Raw genomic sequence first — 19,186 nt, 5'->3', positions numbered from 1 at the left:
AAGTGCTTTGTTTAGTCGTCTTAGATCTAGAATGGGTCTGAGACCCCCGTCTTTTAGGGTACCAGAAAATATCTGCTGTACATGCCCCCTTCGCTCTGAGCTTGTGATAAGGGTTCTATAGCCCCTTTGCTCAGTAACTTCGCTATTTCGGCTCGAAGTAGGTGTGCTACTCCCTTTTTCACCGTAGTATCGATTCGCGCCGCTTTGCGTTGCGGGCGTCGACCGAACTGTAGCGAATAGCCTCTTTCTATAATGTCTAGCACCCACTTCGAAACCCCGGGTAGCCTTGCCCATGCGTTTGCACGAATGGCTAGGGGTTGAATGTGAAGCGCGCTCTGGTCGCTCAGCAACAGAGGGGCTTCAGTGTGCTGCAACATAAGCGTCACGCTTATGACATTTGAGGCAGGGGGCGCGCTGATAACAGCGGGCAGATTGCCCGCGCTCGACTCCTCTGCGGTGGTCAACCGAGAGGGGGAGGGCTGGGCGAGTCCCGTAAGACCTGTCATGTCTATGTGTGAATGTGAGCGTGGGATAGCGGGCACATTTACAACACTGAGAGCCTTGTCTGCCTGAGCAGAGCGAATGCATGTTGGTTTCGTTTTACAGAAACCTTGAGACATGCAGAACGTAGTGTTTGTGGGCAGTGGGCACATTTACCACATTTAATGCGCAATCGATCTGGGTCGATTTCATGTGCGCGAGCCCTGTGTGACGGGCTGTGTTTCTGTGTAGGAATGAGCACTGGGCACCAGAAAATACACTCTTATGGGATTTATCTGGGTAGCCGTAAAAGCGGCGTTTGTGTGCAGGCAAGCGGGCTGTGTCGCCGACTTGTTTACTGCAGAATACACTGGAACAGACGCATTTACTGGAACTGAACGAGCGAGAAGTTGCCATAGAAACAGAGAGCGTCAACATGCTGGCGTTTGTTTGCAGGCGTGCGTGTATTACAATAGGCTCGTCCACTGCAATATTGACATTTCCAGAGAAATGTGTGAGAATGGAGATAGATCCAGCAGCTGGACTAGGAACACACTATTTTCTCCTTTCGCCAGTGACGCACGGAAACCATAGAAACGGTGCTTGGGTGCAGGCGAGCGGGTTGTACAACGCGCTCGTTGGCTGCAAAAATACACATCTGCAGTCGCCTTTTCAGGGAACTGACAGAGCGAGCATTGACGGCATAATTTTATCTGCCGGTAGACCCGGGATCGAACACGGGTCTCTCGCGTGAAAAGCCTGAAAATCTGCCACTGGGCCACAGGGGAAGACACATAATCATTTAGTTAGCGCGAGTATTATCGGAGAGTGTCAACATGCTGGCGTTTGTTTGCAGGCGTGCGTGCATTACAACAGGCTCGCTCACTGCAGTATTGACATTTCCAGTCGCCTGAACTTCAGAGGGGAATGAGAAATGTGTGAGAAATAGAATTCGGCCCGGCCGCAGTGGGACATAAACGCTCTTTTCTCCTTTCGCCAGTGACGCACGGGAACCATGCGGAACCATGCTTGAACAATAGGTCATAAAAGAATTTCCCTCCAAAGGAAAACACGTCTTATTGGCTCAAACACCTCCAGAGGGTGTGACATCTTCACACTTTAAAAGTCACTGATCACAAGATCAGCGCTCCCTCTCTTAGTCTCTTTTCTGAAATGCTGACGTGAAGATGATGCTGAATTAGAAGTTTCTAAGAACCCTCCAAGTTTGTGCCAGGCTGCGGCCTTGTCTTTCCATTCACCAAAGATACTCTGACTACCACTGGTTCTCTCTCATCAAGACCACATCAGAAAAGATCAACTGGAGCCTCAACAAATTGCATCAGGACAGTTTAATTCAAATGGGCGAGACATGCAAGTATCAAACTTAGTCTCATTATTTGATACATTAAGTATCGTTACCCTTTTTAAAGAAGGGAGTGTTAGAACTAGGGTTGGGTATTGGTTGGGTTTTATCCGATACCAGTACCTACTCTGTATTTTTCAAACGGTTCCGGTGCTTAAACGGTTCTTAAACCGGTACTTAAGAAAACGAAACCGCACACACTTTATCAAAAAAATAAAACCTGTGTGTGTTTTCTGAAAAAGATTTTCTGATATCTGATTAAATAAAAAATTGTGCCGTTTAAAAGACTACTGATGTAGCCGAAAACACTTAAGTTGAGATCAAAATTTTGTCTTCTCATATTATTTATATATATATATATATATATATATATATATATATATATATATATGTATATTATATTACATATTATAGACTTTTACAAAACAGAGAAATATCTGACACTGAGCAGAAATATTTAACACACATAGTATAGCCTCATATAAATATACTTGATATACTTCATACTTGATATGCAAGATTTGCAGTTGGCATTAAAATACTAGACTTGACCGAAAAGGGACACTGCAGCTGAACTTGAACTTTAGTCAAGAGTGTCAGAGGTTTTGGGTTGTAATCCGCATTCGTAGGTTTTTTTTTATTTTATTTTATTTATTATTTTTTTAAACCGATTATGCTCATCAGTGGTTGTATATCAAGCAGGGACACTTTGTGTGCATTATATTTTGTGATTTCACCAGAACGAATAGATATGAGGCGCCGTCTAGGGCTTAAATCGAACTTCATTCACGCACACATAAAACGCTTGCATACACATATACTATGTAGTCACACATACATGTATACTGCTGAATGCTCCAACTATATGAAATGCACAACGTCACATCTAAAGTCGCTCACGCACACACACGCAAACTCTACACACACGAGACGCGCGGAACTCTCCGCGCACATACTCATCTGAGACGCGAGCACACACACGCACAAACTCTCCGCGCATACTCATCTGAGACGCGAGCACACACACACACACACACACACACAAACTCGCGCACATACTCATCTGAGACGCGAGCACGCACACACAAACTCTCCGCGCACATACTCATATAGACGGCGCCTCATAAATAGATCGATCTCTGCAACGTATTGAAGCGTGCGTCCGAGTGAAGACAGTGCGGTGTGCGCGAGCCACAAGAGAAAACACTGTATCAGCGCCACTGATCGCAGCGGCAATGAGCACTTTGATCACTTGATTTAAAAAACACAGTTCAGCGCTAGATCGTCTCTTACTTAACAAACGAACTAAATGAATGTTCTGCTGGTTAACTGGAGATGTTTTGTTATTGGATCATTTGTGCCGCGAGATGTTTTATAGGGGGCGGTGAAAAAGTCAGGCACCGAAATCAGGCACCGAAAGTTTCGTTCTTATTCGGTCTCGTTAGTTACTACCGTTTACGTCGGAACCGGTTCCCTATTGGAACCGGGTTTCGGTACCCAACCCTAGTTAGAACTAAACTGATGGTTTGCTCAAGGCTGTTGATCTGCTGAATTTCAAACAATGCTATAACTTCTTGCTTTCCTGTATTCTGCTTCAGCTCTCTTTCCATTGGTAAACTGTATGCATGTATGTGTGTGTATGTTAGAGTAGTTTAAGTGTTTAGACAAGTTAATAAAATCTTGTTCATGTCACACGTAAAGTTGTCCATGTCTCAAGCTCTTAACTGGAGTCACTAATCATATAGATTTTGGCTACTGCTCAGAGTAGTACTGTAAATTAAGAAAGACATTTCCCAGGCCCCGGAAATGTACATTTCTTAAGAGTTAATAAACAATTAATCCTGAGTTGTTCACGGGACAAACAGGTTAATTGATTGTAATATTAATTTACGACATTAAGTTAATTAACTGATCCAAATATTCATAATCAATTATAACCAGTTATTATTTATTGTTAATATTTCATAGAGATATTTGCTACAAGGGACATGATGGATGGCAAACATAATAGCAACATAAAGCCGCAGAATTGGCACAGCTGTGTTGAGATGGCAGTAGTATGTCGGGTTCACTGCCTGTGATGCTTTGTTAGAACAATACATTTGAATAAAGTTGTTGTACAATGTGTTGTTGACTTGTATATGTATTTTTTCATTGTGATGGTTACTTTTATTTATTGATTTGCTCATGTTTCCTATTGTTGTCAGTAAAATAAAATATAATAATTTCATTAATTCATACATTAATTCATTGCTTGATTGAAAATTGATGTATTCACATCGACTGCATTTGTCTAGTTTGTATTCATACATAGCTATGTCATGACAATACAATTAAATTACACTTTGCTTGTTTTACTAAAATATATAATTTTAAAAAACATAAGAAGATATGTAATATAATCAAGTATTGGTCAGCATTTATGATTATTATTGTGCGTAAGTGTTGGGGTGGGCTAGCAATGCAATTCATTCTGGGGTAATCTTTATCTTTAATAGTGATACTTAATTTTTTTGAATATAAAATCAACAGTCTTCTCCAAAGGCGAGATCTTCAAGCTTTTATACAGCTGGCCAACATCTACTTTGTGCAAACATTGCAAACGCTGACGAAAACCGTACTAGGTAGGGTTGTCGAGTTGCTGATGCAATCAGGTTTTACATTTACATTTACATTTACATTTAGTCATTTAGCAGACGCCTTTATCCAAAGCGACTTACAAATTAGGACTAAATTCAGCGAGTCATCATAAAGAGGCAAAAGCAACAACAACGCAGGAAGTGCTCAAAATACGAAGTTCATGTATTATTCAGAGTAGCATAAGCCTGATAAGTGATGTTTCAAAGGGAAAGGAATTTTTTTTTTTTTTTTTTTTTTTTTTTTTTTCTATAAGGTTAAGTGCTCACGGAAGAGATTGGTTTTCAGCGGTTTTTTGAATGTTTTCAGGGATTCTGCGTTCCGGATGAGGGTGGGGAGAGCGTTCCACCAGCATGGAACTGTGAATGAGAATGTTCTGGAAAGTGATTTTGTGGCTTTCTGTGATGGAACCACGAGACGTCGCTCGTTGACCGATCGTAGGTGTCTGGTAGGGATGTAGACTCGTAGGAGTGAGTGAAAGTAGGAGGGAGCTGAGCCTGTGATAGTTCTGTAAGCAAGCGTCAGTGCCTTGAACTTGATGCGAGCAGCTAGAGGTAGCCAGTGCAGAGAGATGAACAGAGGAGTGACGTGGGCCCTCTTGGGCTCGTTGAAGACAAGACGAGCTGCAGCATTCTGGATCATCTGTAGGGGTTTGGTTGCACATGCTGGGAGTCCAGCCAGAAGGGCATTGCAGTAGTCAAGCCTAGAGATGACCAGGGCCTGGACGATAAGTTGTGTTGCATGCTCAGTTAGGAAAGGCCTGATCTTCCTGATGTTGTGCAGTGCAAACCTGCATGATCGAGCTGTCTTTGAAATGTGATCTGTGAAGGTCAGCTGGTCATCAAACGTTACTCCAAGATTTCTGACCGATCTTGACGAAGACGCATAGGCTTGACGAATGGGCAGACGTACAGTGGGTACGGAAAGTATTCAGACCCCCTTAAATTTTTCACTCTTTGTTATATTGCAGCCATTTGCTAAAATCATTTAAGTTCTTTTTTTCCCCTCATTATTGTACACACAGCACCCCATATTGACAGAAAAACACAGAATTGTTGACATTTTTGCACATTTATTAAAAAAGAAAAACTGAAATATCACATGGTCCTAAGTATTCACACCCTTTGCTGTGACACTCATATATTTAACTCAGGTGCTGTCCATTTCTTCTGATCATCCTTGAGATGGTTCTAAACCTTCATTTGAGTCCAGCTGTGTTTGATTATACTGACTGGACTTGATTAGGAAAGCCACACACCTGTCTATATAAGACCTTACAGCTCACAGTGCATGTCAGAGCAAATGAGAATCATGAGGTCAAAGGAACTGCCTGAAGAGCTCAGAGACAGAATTGTGGCAAGGCACAGATCTGGCCAAGGTTACAAAACAAATTCTGCTGCACTTAAGGTTCCTAAGAGCAAAGTGGCCTCCATAATCCTTAAATGGAAGACGTTTGGGACGACCAGAACCCTTCCTAGAGCTGGCCGTCCGGCCAAACTGAGCTATCGGGGGAGAAGAGCCTTGGCGAGAGATACTAGGCACTGCTCATCACCTGTCCAATACAGTCTCAACAGTGAAGCATGGTGGTGGCAGCATCATGCTGTGGGGGTGTTTTTCAGCTGCAGGGACAGGACGACTGGCTGCAATCGAGGGAAAGATGAATGCGGCCAAGTACAGGGATATCCTGGATGAAAACCTTCTACAGAGTGCTCTGGACCTCAGACTGGGCCGAAGGTTCACCTTCCAACAAGACAATGACCCTAAGCACACAGCTAAAACAACGAAGGAGTGGCTTCACAACAACTCCGTGACTGTTCTTGAATGGCCCAGCCAGAGCCCTGACTTAACCCTCTGAGGTCGGCAAACGCGCCCCCGCGTTTTGCTGGATTTTCTTCACATTGTAGTACAATAAACCTAAATTACTCCGTCAGTTATGGTTATACAGAAAAAAGAAATATAAAAAAAGAATCTGTGATATTTCTACTTTTGTATGTGTCCACTTACAATCAAATCAAAACATTGTGCTTTTGTAAAATAAAGAAAATAAACAGGGTGTGCGTTCTGCCTCTCCGTCGCGGTGAACTTTTTTTTCTTGAGCACGTCTATAAACTGAAACAAAACTCAGCGAATACTTGTCACACATTTATGAGCCATATACCTTTATACACATTTAAGTGTGTACTTTTAAATGATCGGATTCAAACTGAAAACAAATATTCTCTGTTTAAGTAATTTGTATAAAACCAACAGGATGTCCAGTATCTCAAACGCTTGCTAATTACTTTTAATTCGACCACGCCCACTCGCGCAAAAGTGATTCACATGCAAATCGTCCACATGGGACGCGAACGCCCTCGTTACCTCAAACACAAAACACCAAAACACTTCACAAGTCTCTGCTTTTCGTCAAGTTTGGAAGACACGTCTGAGCTTACATTGGATTTACCCCCAGAAGAAGAAGAACGCGATTTGAAGACAAGAAAGATGTAAGGTAAGAAATTCTTACTTATTAGTTTATGGTATTGTTGCATAAACTTCACATTGCAGTTGAACTGTTGCTAGATATATGGTGAATATTATACTATTTAGACCCGTGTTTACTGTTAAATACTGTTTGTGGATATCTGCTCAAACATATATATGTATAACCATAATGTTTAATATTTTGGAGCGCGATGGCGTTTGAATGTATCATATTTTGGAGCGCGCTGTGGGTTTGAATGTATCATATTTTGGAGCGCGCTGTGCGTTTGAATGTATCATATTTTGGAGCGCGCTGTGGGTTTGAATGTATCATATTTTGGAGCGCGCTGTGGGTTTGAATGTATCATATTTTGGGGCGATTGCGTTTGAAAGGAAAAATGCACCAAACATTAGGCTTTATGTTTTTACTATTATCTCATTTCATATCATCATAACGAATGGAAACATTTGAAGTAACATAAGATAATCAATATATTTTTCTCTAGCATTGTTACTGAAATCTTTTGGAAGATTTATAGGCTGCTTTGTAAAATAAAATTATTTTATGCAGTACTGCACATAGCTTATGCCTACAAGGCACAACAAATATGGTGTTCTTTATATTATATATTGTTGGAAACATTTGTGTGTGTGTGTGTGTGTGTGTGTGTGTGTATTCTGTGAATTTTAAAAAGCAATTTTAACCAGAAAAATCTAAAATGGATTCCCAAAATCGTGCAGGCCTAGTTTCTCTTGATACCAGTATGTTCACTTTTTTCTTTTCTTTCAGGGACCAGATGCAACTGAGTCCTGCTGACTTCAACATTCACATGAGTCTCTGTACATGAACATGGTAAAGTGAAAATCAAACACCTTGGAAATGGTATGTACAATGTTTTTAGGAATGGCACAAAGGTCTCTGTCTTTGGATCATTGTTTTCAATGTGCTCTTTTGTCATTTGTATTTTTGGATTATGTTGTGTTGTAAATAAATCCAAACAATCTAAAAGCCATTCTTTTTTAAATCTCCTCATTCTTTGTGCAAGGTTGCTCTGAATGACAGGGCCTGATCGCTCCTAATAGGGCAGTTAGGGGAGTTTCTTTGTCTTTCTCAGGTGTTAAAACCTTACATATTCATGAGATGATCACGCCTCTTCGAATATGGCTTTGTCACACAAAACACGTCTTAGAAATTTTAAATCAATATATTGTCTTATCTGAATGAGCAGTCAGGGTGATTTTCACATAGTTTTGGAGCAAATATTCTAGGCTACGTCATACAATTTTCAAAAGTCTTGTGAAGAAATAATCAGTATGGGTTTCATGGCCTTATTTCAGTGACATTTTTTTTTTGTATTTTCACAAACCACGCATAAATGTCATTATCTCAAAACTACAAACTTTTACATACATGCTGCTGATATATTATTGTAGCAGAGTTTGTGCTGAATACAGTGTAATTAGACTTTAGCCATGAAAATGTCACTAGTAACAGAAAAAAACACAAATGTCAGAGCATGTCAGAACACCTCCAGGCCCAGAAAACAGCTCAGACCTCAGAGGGTTAAAGGGCACCTATTAAGACCCTTTTCACAAGATGTAAAATAAGTCTCTGATGTCCCCAGAGTATGTATGTGAAGTTTTAGCTCAAAATACCCAGCAGATATTTTTTTACAGCATGTTTAAATTGTCATTTTTTGGGGCTCAGAAAAACGCGCTGTTTTAGTGTGTATCCCTTTAAATGCAAATTAACTGCTGCTGCCGGCCCAGGGGGCGGAGCCTCACAAGCTTGCGCTTCAGTCAGGACAGGGGTCGGCAACCCAAAATGTTTAAAGAGCCATATTGTACCAAAAAAAAAAAAAAAAAATCTGTCTGGAGCCGCAAAAAATTAAAGCCTTATATAAGCCTTATAATGAAGGCAACACATGCTGTAAGTGTCTATATTAGCTTTATTAGCCCCCTAGTATCAAAATGATAAGTAGCCTAGGCTACAAATACATAATGAGCATTCATGATTAAATGTTTATTTTCCCTGCAGCGCATCCTGGAGAGAATGACGCACCACGTGACTACTCTACGATGGTGCTTTAAGTTTAACTTCCATTATAATTTTAATGTATTACGTTTTATTTATTTGTGTATTATTTTTACAACGCTGAAAAACTTTAACCCTTTCACACGTAAGTTTAAAATATTCTGACTGACCCCCCAAGGCGACCGTTATTTAGAATGTGTCACTTTATGGTTTCCAAGGTGACGCGTCATTGCGTGTCACGTGACACACCGCAGCAACAACAGAGCTGAATGAATGATGATCTGCTTTTATGTCATTTTTCCTTTTTATTCAAAATATTCACACATTTGTTAGATATGGCATGAAATATCTGATATTCCGATTGTCAAATATATGCAAGTGGAAGTGTTTTGTTGTTTAAACACCTTTATAACGATCGCGTTAGTTGAGCTGTATGCGCTGCCATCTTAGTTTGTGCCGCAGACGCAGTTCAGAGAATCGGATCTGTTGGATTTACAACACGTGAATTCATCCACTTCTCCCGAAATACATCAAAGTAAGTGGCTGGTGAACTGGGAGAAGAATAGAGTAAACTTTAAAGTTACTTACACAATGTATATCTGATATGAATAAAACGTGTCTAATTATAATGGAAAGGATTATTGCCTTTTCCTTTAACATCAGTGTGTATTTTACAAACTCTAAATGTATTGTTTTTTTTTTTGTACTTATATGTCTGAAACCTAAAATAAACATTATGTGGTTGAAAACACTGAAAAGTTGTGATATATGACAGCTGAGCGCGCCTGTCTCTGGCTCAGCGCCAGCCAACGTGCGAAAGCACATTTGAATTTAGCAGTTGATCACGTCATGCACTGACTGTTCTGATCACACCGATGCGATCGTACGTGCGAAAGGGTTAAGAATGTTTGTCATGTTTTTCCTCCTACAGAAATTATATTAAAACAAAAAATATTTTTTCCATTTTCATATTTTTTAAAAAGCTCCAGGGAGCCACTAGGGCGGCGCTTAAGAGCCGCATGTGGCTCTAGAGCCGCGGGTTGCCGACCCCCGAGTCAGGACAATCTCATCTGATAATATCAAAACAGAAACTCTCAGTAGCGTGTTCATTTTGACTTGGAGTCGGACAATAATGCCCACAGCGCCAGAGAATATATACTGTATGGAGATTAAACGGGTATAGTTTAGCTTAATTATGGTTATAACTTATTTGTCATCTGCTTTTATCCACTATTAATACAAGCCTGCTGAAGCAGACCTTGTCCGAATGATGACCAAAATATACTGATGAGTTCAATGAAGTTTATTGTACATCACACAAAAGATGAAGCGTTAGTTTTACTCCAGAGAATCACTGTAAGAACAGCTAAATAAACACAGTATAAGATGTGAGCATTAAAGTCTTATCCATAAACTCTCTCTCTCTCTCTCCCTTTCATTATCATGGAACATACACAGCGAAGTACACAAAACACTCGTTACAACTAACAGCAAACAAATATATACACACCTTTTCAGTCTGTGCTTAATAAACTGGTACACTGTAAATCCGTAAAACTATTCGTTGAGCTGTCATAAAGTGTGCGCTCTCACTTTCATTTCTGCCGTGGTCAGCAACGTTAATCCTGTCGCTCCGGAGAGTGTAATCTGGATCACGAACAGTTGGTACAGATCCATCCTCGAGTAAGAACGAGAGTAAATGAAGACTGATATGTTCATTCTGACATCCAACAACAAAACACCTCAATCGCTTAGGACAGTGGTTCCCAATTCCAGTCCTCGTGACCCACTGCTCTGCACATTTTGTATGTCTCCCTTATCTGACACACCTGAACCAGATCATCAGCTCATTAGGTGAGACTCCATGAACTGAACTGAGTGTGTCAGATAAGAGAGACATACAAAATGTGCAGAGCAGTGGGTCACGAGGACTGGAATTGGGAACCACTGGCTTAGGAGACTTTCTTGTCTACAGCTTCTCAAGCGTCGAACAATGGCGGACTGTGTCCAGCTCACTCAGGGCGTGTCTATGCTCAAACTGAAGTGTCACTCAACAGTCGTGGGAGGGGCCTGCGCAATTCTATGTCACATTGCGCTGAATCTGAGAACAGCTCATTCTGAGACCGTGCTTATGATTTATTGAGATTGTAAAAAAAAACACTGGGTGGATTTTTATCATTCTAGGGTAGTTTTGCTCACACACTGCCAACACACATTTATGTTCAAACACCATGTAAAAGTGAATTTTGCATAATAGGTGTCCTTTAAACCCAATTGAGCATCTCTGGAGAGACCTGAAAATGGCTGTCCACCAACGTTTACCATCCAACCTGACAGAACTGGAGAGGATCTGCAAGGAGGAATGGCAGAGGATACCCAAATCCAGGTGTGAAAAACTTGTTGCATCTTTCCAAAAAAGACTCATGGCTGTATTAGATCAAAAGGGTGCTTCTACTACATACTGAGCAAAGGGTCTGAATACTTAGGACCATGTGATATTTCAGTTTTTCTTTTTTAATAAATGTGCAAAAATGTCAACAATTCTGTGTTTTTCTGTCAATATGGGGTGCTGTGTGTACAATAATGAGGAAAAAAATGAACTTAAATGATTTTAGCAAATGGCTGCAATATAACAAAGAGTGAAAAATGTAAGGGGGTCTGAATACTTTCCGTACCCACTGTAGATGCAGGAACAGGTAGTAATTCCTCGGGAAACCACAGGAAATCCACTGCATGGAAACAGGACTGGAATGCAGGAGAAACACGGTGAGTAGATCCCTGGTGAGCCTCAACAACCATCTGACAAAGACAGGACGAGGTAACAAACAATATATAGGACATCCTCATTCAAAACAGCTGGCGCTGATCAGCCCATCAGCTGTAATGATAAGCCGTGCTGATGAGCCGCGCCCACTCACACAACAGGCACACACATAGCGAGGGCGAGTCAATGAATCGATGAACCGCGACAGCACCCCCCGTCCTGGCGCTCCCAGGAGAACTTACCCGTTGATTGTAATCATCAATAAGGGAGTGATACAGGATGTCCCTAGCAGGAACCCAACTTCTCTCCTCCGGACCGTAACCCTCCCAGTCCACCAAGTACTGAAATCCGTGGATTAATGTGGGAATGAAACACTGGTTTTATTTTAGACACATGGAAAATGGAATTAATTCTCCTGTACGCCGGAAGGAGTTTGAGGCGGACTGCCACTGGGCTAATGATCTTAGTGACAGGGAACGGGCCAATGAATTTGGGAGCCAGTTTATTACTAACGGAGTGAAGAGGAATGTTCTTGGAAGAAAGCCACACCTTTTGACCGACGACATATACGGGAGGCTTCAGCCGGTGGCGATCAGCCTGAGCCTTGGTGTGCACCCCCACTTGGAGGAGAGTCTCACGGGCTCTTCTCCATGTGTGACGACACCTCTGGACGAAAGCGTGAGCAGAGGGGACCACGACTTCGGATTCCAGACTAGGAAAAATAGGTGGCTGGTAACCTAGACTACACTGAAAATGGAGAGAGGCCCGTGGACGACACTGGTAACGAGTTATGAGCGTACTCAACCCAAGAGATAAGCTGACTCCAGGAGGAAGGATTCTGAGACACCAAACATCGTAAAACTCTTTCCAAATCCTGGTTGGCTCGCTCAGCTTGACCGTAAGTCTGGGGGTGAAACCCAGCAGACAAACTAATGCTCGCCCCCAGTAACCGACAAAACTCTCTCCAAAATTTGGATATAAATTGGGGCCCTCTGTCGGGAAACCACGTCAGTCGGGAGGACATGAATGCAAAATACGTGATCTACGACAGTAACCGCTGTCTCCTTAGCTGAAGGTAATTTGGGTAAGGGAATAAAATGTGCCGCCTTCGAGAACCGGTCCACCACAGTAAGAATGACTGTGTTGCCCCTAGAAGGTGGGAGACCCATGACGAAATCTAGTGCGATATGGGACCAGGGTCTCGAAGGGACAGACAACGGTTGAAGCAACCCATCTGGGGGCCGATTAGAAGTCTTACCACAAGCACAAACTCAACAAGCCAAAACAAAATCCCGAACGTCACGAGCCATAGCGGGCCACCAGAATCGTTGCTTGATCAAAAATCTGGTACGACTGACTCCTGGATGACAAGCCACATTGGAACCATAACCCCATCTGATAACGTCGGACCGGACTCCCTCCGGCACGAATAACCGACCCGGTGGGCAATCGGGCGGAGGCGTTACCCCTTCTAAGGCCATGCGGACCTTCGACTCGATCTCCCATGTGAGTGTAGATAAGTCCATAAGTCTCTCAGGTAGAATGCACTCGGGAATAGATGGGCGTTCGGAGCGATCAAAAATGCGACAACGCATCGGGCTTGATGTTCTTGGAGCCCGGCTGGTACGAGAGCGAAAAATCTAAACGACCGAAACAAAGTGCCCACCGAGCCTGCCTGGAGTTCAGTTGTTTGGCGGATCTGATGTACTCAAGGTTCTTATGATCGGTCCAGACGATAAAAGGTTCCCCCGTACCCTCTAACCAGTGGTGCCATTCCTCCAATGCTAACTTGACTGCCAACAACTCTCTGTTACCAATATCGTAGTTACGGACGATAAGCGATGAGAAAAAAATGCGCAAGGGTGCATCTTGTCGTCCGCGGAAGACCGCTGTGAGAGAACTGTGCCTACCCCCACCTCTGACGCGTCGACCTCCACCAAAAACTGACGTGAGGAATCAGGGGCTATGAGAATGGGAGCTGAAACGAAGCGGCTATTGAGGTTGGTAAATGCCGCTTCCGCAGCATTAGACCACCTGAACGCCGTTCTGGGGGAGGTCAAGGCTGTCAGAGGAGCGGGTAGTTGGCTGAAATTACGAATAAAACGTCTGTAAAAATTGGCGAATCCCAGAAACCTCTGTAGGGCCTTACGGGAATCTGGAATAGGCCAATCAACCACAGCCTTAACCTTGTCAGGATCCACGCGCACTCCCTCGGACGAGACTATGTACCCCAAAAACGGGACTGACAGTGCATGAAACGCGCACTTCTTCGCCTTGACAAAAAGCCCATTCTCGAGCAACCTTTGAAGCACTCGTCTGACATGTTGAACGTGTTCCTGGAGAGACGAAGAAAATATCAATATGTTAACCAGGTAAACATATATGAACTGGTCGACCATGTCTCTCAACACATCATTGACGAGTGCTTGGAAAACGGCGGGGGAGTTGGACAGGCAAAACGGCATAACCAAGTATTCAAAGTGTCCCCTGGGGGTATTAAACGCCGTTTTCCACTCATCCCCCCTTCTTATGTGGACCAAATGATAAGCGTTGCGCAGGTCCAGTTTCGTGAAAAGAGACGCTCCCTGCAACCGCTCGAAGGCTGAAGACATTAGTGGCAAAGGATAGGTATTCTTTACCGTAATGTTGTTCAGCCCTCGGTAGTCAATGCAGGGCCGCAGGGAGCCATCCCACGAAAAAGAACCCCACGCCTGCGAAGGACGAATGATCCCGGTTGCCAAAGAATCAGAAATATATTTCTCCATGACCTCCCTTTCAGGAATAGAAAACGAATATAACTTGCCCTTAGGCGGAGAGGTACCTGGCAGTAAATCTATTGCACAGTCATAGGGATGATGCGGAGGAAGAGAAGCAGCCCGGGACTTACTGAACACTTCCTTCAGGTCGAGATACTCCGGTGGAACGTTTGACAGATTCACTGGTTCCTCCTGCAACACAGAACGAGAGACAGACGAACAAGCCGACGAGAGACATGAGGCATAACATTGAACACTCCAGGTGGAAACAGAGTTCTGACCCCACTCTATCCTGGGTCCGTGTTTCACCAACCACGGGTGCCCCGGGACAACGGGAACCAGAGGTGACTCAGTGAGGAGGAACAAAGTCTTTTCAGTGTGGTTACCGGAAGTAGTGAGAGTGATGAGACCAGTGGAGTGAGTGATACCCGGGAGTTCTTGCCCATTGAGTGCGTTGACGGAGCTGGCGTGTTCCAAAGCGCCAAGCTGTGACAGGAATGTGAAGTCTCTGGGCCAACGAAAAGTCCATCAAGCTTCCCTCTGCCCCTGAATCCACCAGCGCTTGGCAGTTGTAGGATTGGTCTTCCCTTTGAACACGGTCAGCCAACCCATGCAGGAACATGTCCCACTGCGCCTCCTCGTTCCATCTGCACTTGGCCGCTAACGTCCGGAACTCAATGGAGTAATCGGAGACGGTCTTGTTGTTCTGCCGAAGGTCGGCGAGTTCACGAGCCGCTTCACGGTCAGCCAACCCATGCAGGAACATGTCCCACTGCGCCTCCTCGTTCCATCTGCACTTGGCCGCTAACGTCCGGACCTCAATGGAGTAATCGGAGACGGTCTTGTTGTTCTGCCGAAGGTCAGCGAGTTCACGAGCCGCTTCGCGGCCAGCGACCGCGCGGTCGAACACCCGCCTCATCTCCTCCCCGAGTGCATGGAACGAGGAACAGCAAGAGTGTTGGTTCTCCCACACCGCCGTTCCCCACAGAGCCGCGCGCCCGGAGAGCAAAGTCATAACTAGTGCCACTTTAGATTTCTCAGAAGCGAACGTCACTGGCTGGAGAGAGAAGAAAATGGAACACTTTGTCAGGAAGGATCTGCAGAGATTAGGTTCGCCGGAATACATCTCTGGTGTAGGGATGCGCGGCTCTGGACGGTTGATGTTGGAAGAATCCGGGGGAACGGGCGGCGGCGTTGGCGCAGTGGGAGCTCTCAGTCTTTGTAGTTGAGTGGTGAGCTCGGACACCTGCGTTACCAGAGCCTGTATCGCTCGACCAGAGGCAACTGGTCAATTCAATTCGTCCTGCCGATCCATATGGGCGCTCTTGCTGGTGAACATCTCCTCTAATCCTGGGGCACTCGCTGAATCCATCACTTGGTCAGATGGTTCTGTCATAACTCTGAAGGAAACAGTCAAAAGGATTCAGTTGCGAGTGAACAGTAGAATTTATTAACACAATTGTAGTAGATAATAGAATTGAAGCAGGCAGAGGAAGACTCAGGCTCGGTAACGCAGGGATGCAATGGGCAGATGTAGATGCAGGAACAGGTAGTAATTCCTCCGGGAAACCACAGGAAATCCACTGCATGGAAACAGGACTGGAATGCAGGAGAAACACAGTGAGTAGATCCCTGGTGAGCCTCAACAACCATCTGACAAAGACAGGACGAGGTAACAAACAATATATAGGACATCCTCATTCAAGACAGTTGGCACTGATCAGCCCATCAGCCGTAATGATAAGCCGTGCTGATGAGCCGCGCCCACTCACACAACACACACATAGCGAGGGCGAGTCAATAAATCCATGAACCGAGACAATATAGAACATACTCTTTTAGTGTTCGCTAAGTACTTGAAATTGAAAATAAGGACCTACTCAGTGAGTATGCAGTTTTGAATGCAGCCAAAGAGTAAAAAAATGAAAAGACAGAATTAGTGATATTCAGCTGGTCAAATGTGCAAACAGCATGAAGTATTTCAATGGTTCTAATCCTGGTGATGCACCACTCTGCACATTTTGTACGTCTCCCCTATTTAACACACCTGATTCAGATCATCAGCTTGTAAGAGAGCTCCATGAACTCAATTTAGTGTGTCAGATAAGAGAGAAATACAAAACTGGCTAGTTAACTGCCAAAATTATCATTTTCATTCTTTATATAGCTGTTCGGCTGGCTTTTTTCAAGTTTGTGAATTCTTGAATGGAAAGTCTGCCATTGCTGAATTCCAAAATCTTTCAAAATTATCCAATTATATTGGATATATTCAGATTTATATATATATATATATATATATATATATATATATATATATATATATATAAAAGCAACAGTAAAACTTGATTAATATAAATGTAATGTATCTTACTATGATAGAGTTTAAATCTCTTGAAAAGCAGTGATAGTGCTCAAATGGCGAGTGAGGGGCGACTCGTTTTTTTTTTTTTTTTTTAAATGAGAACGCGGGATTCGCAGGAAGGCACACATGGTAATAATTTTGGCTCTTTTGGAAGGTGATGCAAGTGCTTTCCTTTTGAGCATCCTTTTTTTTTTTTTTTTTTATACAATAAAAAGAAACAAATCAAGGATCATGGATTCAGGCCCGGACTGGCCATCGGGAGCACCGGGAGAATTCCCGGTGGCCTGCCGACTAATTTGGCCTGCTGCCAGCCAGCGTTTTTTTTTTTTTTTTTTTTTAAATCTATTATTATAAAAAAAATATATACTACTACCTTTACCAGTGTCCAGTGATCATTTTCGAATTTGTCATTCAATAAAATTATTATTATAAAATAAAATCATGAATCTGTCAGTCTTGACTGGCAAGGCTACGATTCCACTTTAAGCATCAGCCAAACGGTTAAACAGAAAATGCGAGCATCACCCGATGATGGAGAGAAAACAGCCAGGTGGAGCAGAGAGGGAAAAGACAACAAAAAAGAAAGCACTCAGAGAACAAGCAGCAAAATGTTGCAAAATGAATGACCTGTTCAGGGCTTCAAGTGCAGGTCAGTTTCATCTGTAAATACTGTACTTTTTTCTTCGTTAACTTAGTATTGAAATGCTAGCAAATGTTAGCGGTAGCACCCCTATTAGTCACTCAAAATACTGTATGCTCAAGGAGATTAATAATATTTAGTGTAAAGTTACATTAGTAATTTAGCGGACAAATATTAACATGTATGTGGTACTGGGAGCAGGGAGACAGGAGTGATAGTGCAGACATCAACAAAAAATAATGCAATAACATTTTATTAGACAATTTAGAAAATTATATCTGCCCATTTGTGAGGTTTAAAACTTTTTTCCGTTTATTATTATTATTTTTTTAATCAAATGAAGGTGGAGACAGTCAACCTAGCACTAGCTGTGGTGCAATGATCACACACATTCAGCCAGGGAGTGAGATGACATGTAGAAGCAAAATACGTTGGTTTTTTTTTTTTACATAATATGTATTAAATATAGCCTAGTGTTGCTAAATGTTGGATATTTAAGTAATTTTAAGATGAAATCAACATTTTGTCATAAATATAATACTCTGATTTTTTCCTAACATAAATGTAGATTCTTGGCAAACAAATTACAATAAGGTGGTTGTTTTACTGTGGAGGACAGTTCTGTTTGTAACATGAGGCCAGAACAAGTGACAGGTGAAGAAGTGACAGGTACAAGAAAAATACGCACACTTTATACATGCACACATACACACATATATATAACACTAGTACTCCACTTTAATTAGTGTATGAGGCTGATGATACAGGTGGAAGTGAGAGACATAGAGATATTAGGGTAAATGAAGAGAAGGAAAAGGGAAGTGAGGATACTGTTCAAGAGAAAGCCTTTAATTATTTTACACGGCCCCAGCCTAAGGATTTAGACCAATAAATGTAATTTAGGAAAAAATAGGGTTGTCCATGTTTCTAAATTTTATTTGGGTCCATGGGGTGGCCTGGATGGGTGTGGGATTTCCCGGCCTGAAATTGTGTCCCAGTCCGGCCCTGCATGGATTATTATTATATATTAACCCTCTGGGGTCTGAGGGGTTTTTGGGGTCCTTGAGATGTTCTGACATGCCCTGACATTTGTGCTTTTTTCAGTTGCTTATAAACATATTAATAGCAAAGGTATAATTACACTCTATTTAGCACAAACAGGGCTACCATAATATGTGAGCAACATGCATGTACATGTTTGTATTTTTGAGAGAATAATGTTTATGCATGGTTATTGAAAAAACTAAAAACTAAAGTTTCTGAAATAAGGCCACAAAACACATACTAAATATGTGACAATAAGACTTTTGACTAATGGATGTCGTTGCCTAGAGTTTTTTCTTCAAAATGATGTGAAAATCATCCTGCCCTTATCATTCACATAACACAATACATTGATTTAAATCTTGTAAAACACTTTTTGTTTGTAAAGGCAATATGCGCAAGGGGCGTCAACCATTCAACAGCATCATGCATATGTTGTGGTTCAAACCTGAGGAGACAATGGGGCCCGCATACTTAATGAGCCATTCATTCAGGTGTGTCACCTATAGCCACAAGAAAGAATGCAAGAGCAATATATATATATATTCTACCAAATTGGTTCACAGTTGGAAGCATGTCAAATTTATTTTTTATTTTTTTCACAAATTGTGCTTGCAAATTGTATAATATCCAAGGAAAACA

At 42.4% G+C, this 19,186-nt stretch overlaps 1 protein-coding gene across 1 annotated transcript in view; it reads left to right on the top strand.

Moving 5' to 3' along the window:
- LOC309485761 (uncharacterized protein) overlaps positions 1-19,186 on the top strand; it is an 86,420-nt gene that overhangs the window by 18,071 nt on the left and 49,163 nt on the right. The window lies entirely within an intron of this gene.

This window comes from Leuciscus leuciscus (assembly GCF_965113295.1).
Source record: "Leuciscus leuciscus genome assembly, chromosome: 2".
Classification (NCBI taxonomy): Eukaryota; Metazoa; Chordata; class Actinopteri; order Cypriniformes; family Leuciscidae; genus Leuciscus; species Leuciscus leuciscus.
The sequence above is the reverse complement of the archived record's forward strand: the minus strand, read 5'-3'. Positions and strand labels throughout refer to the sequence as shown.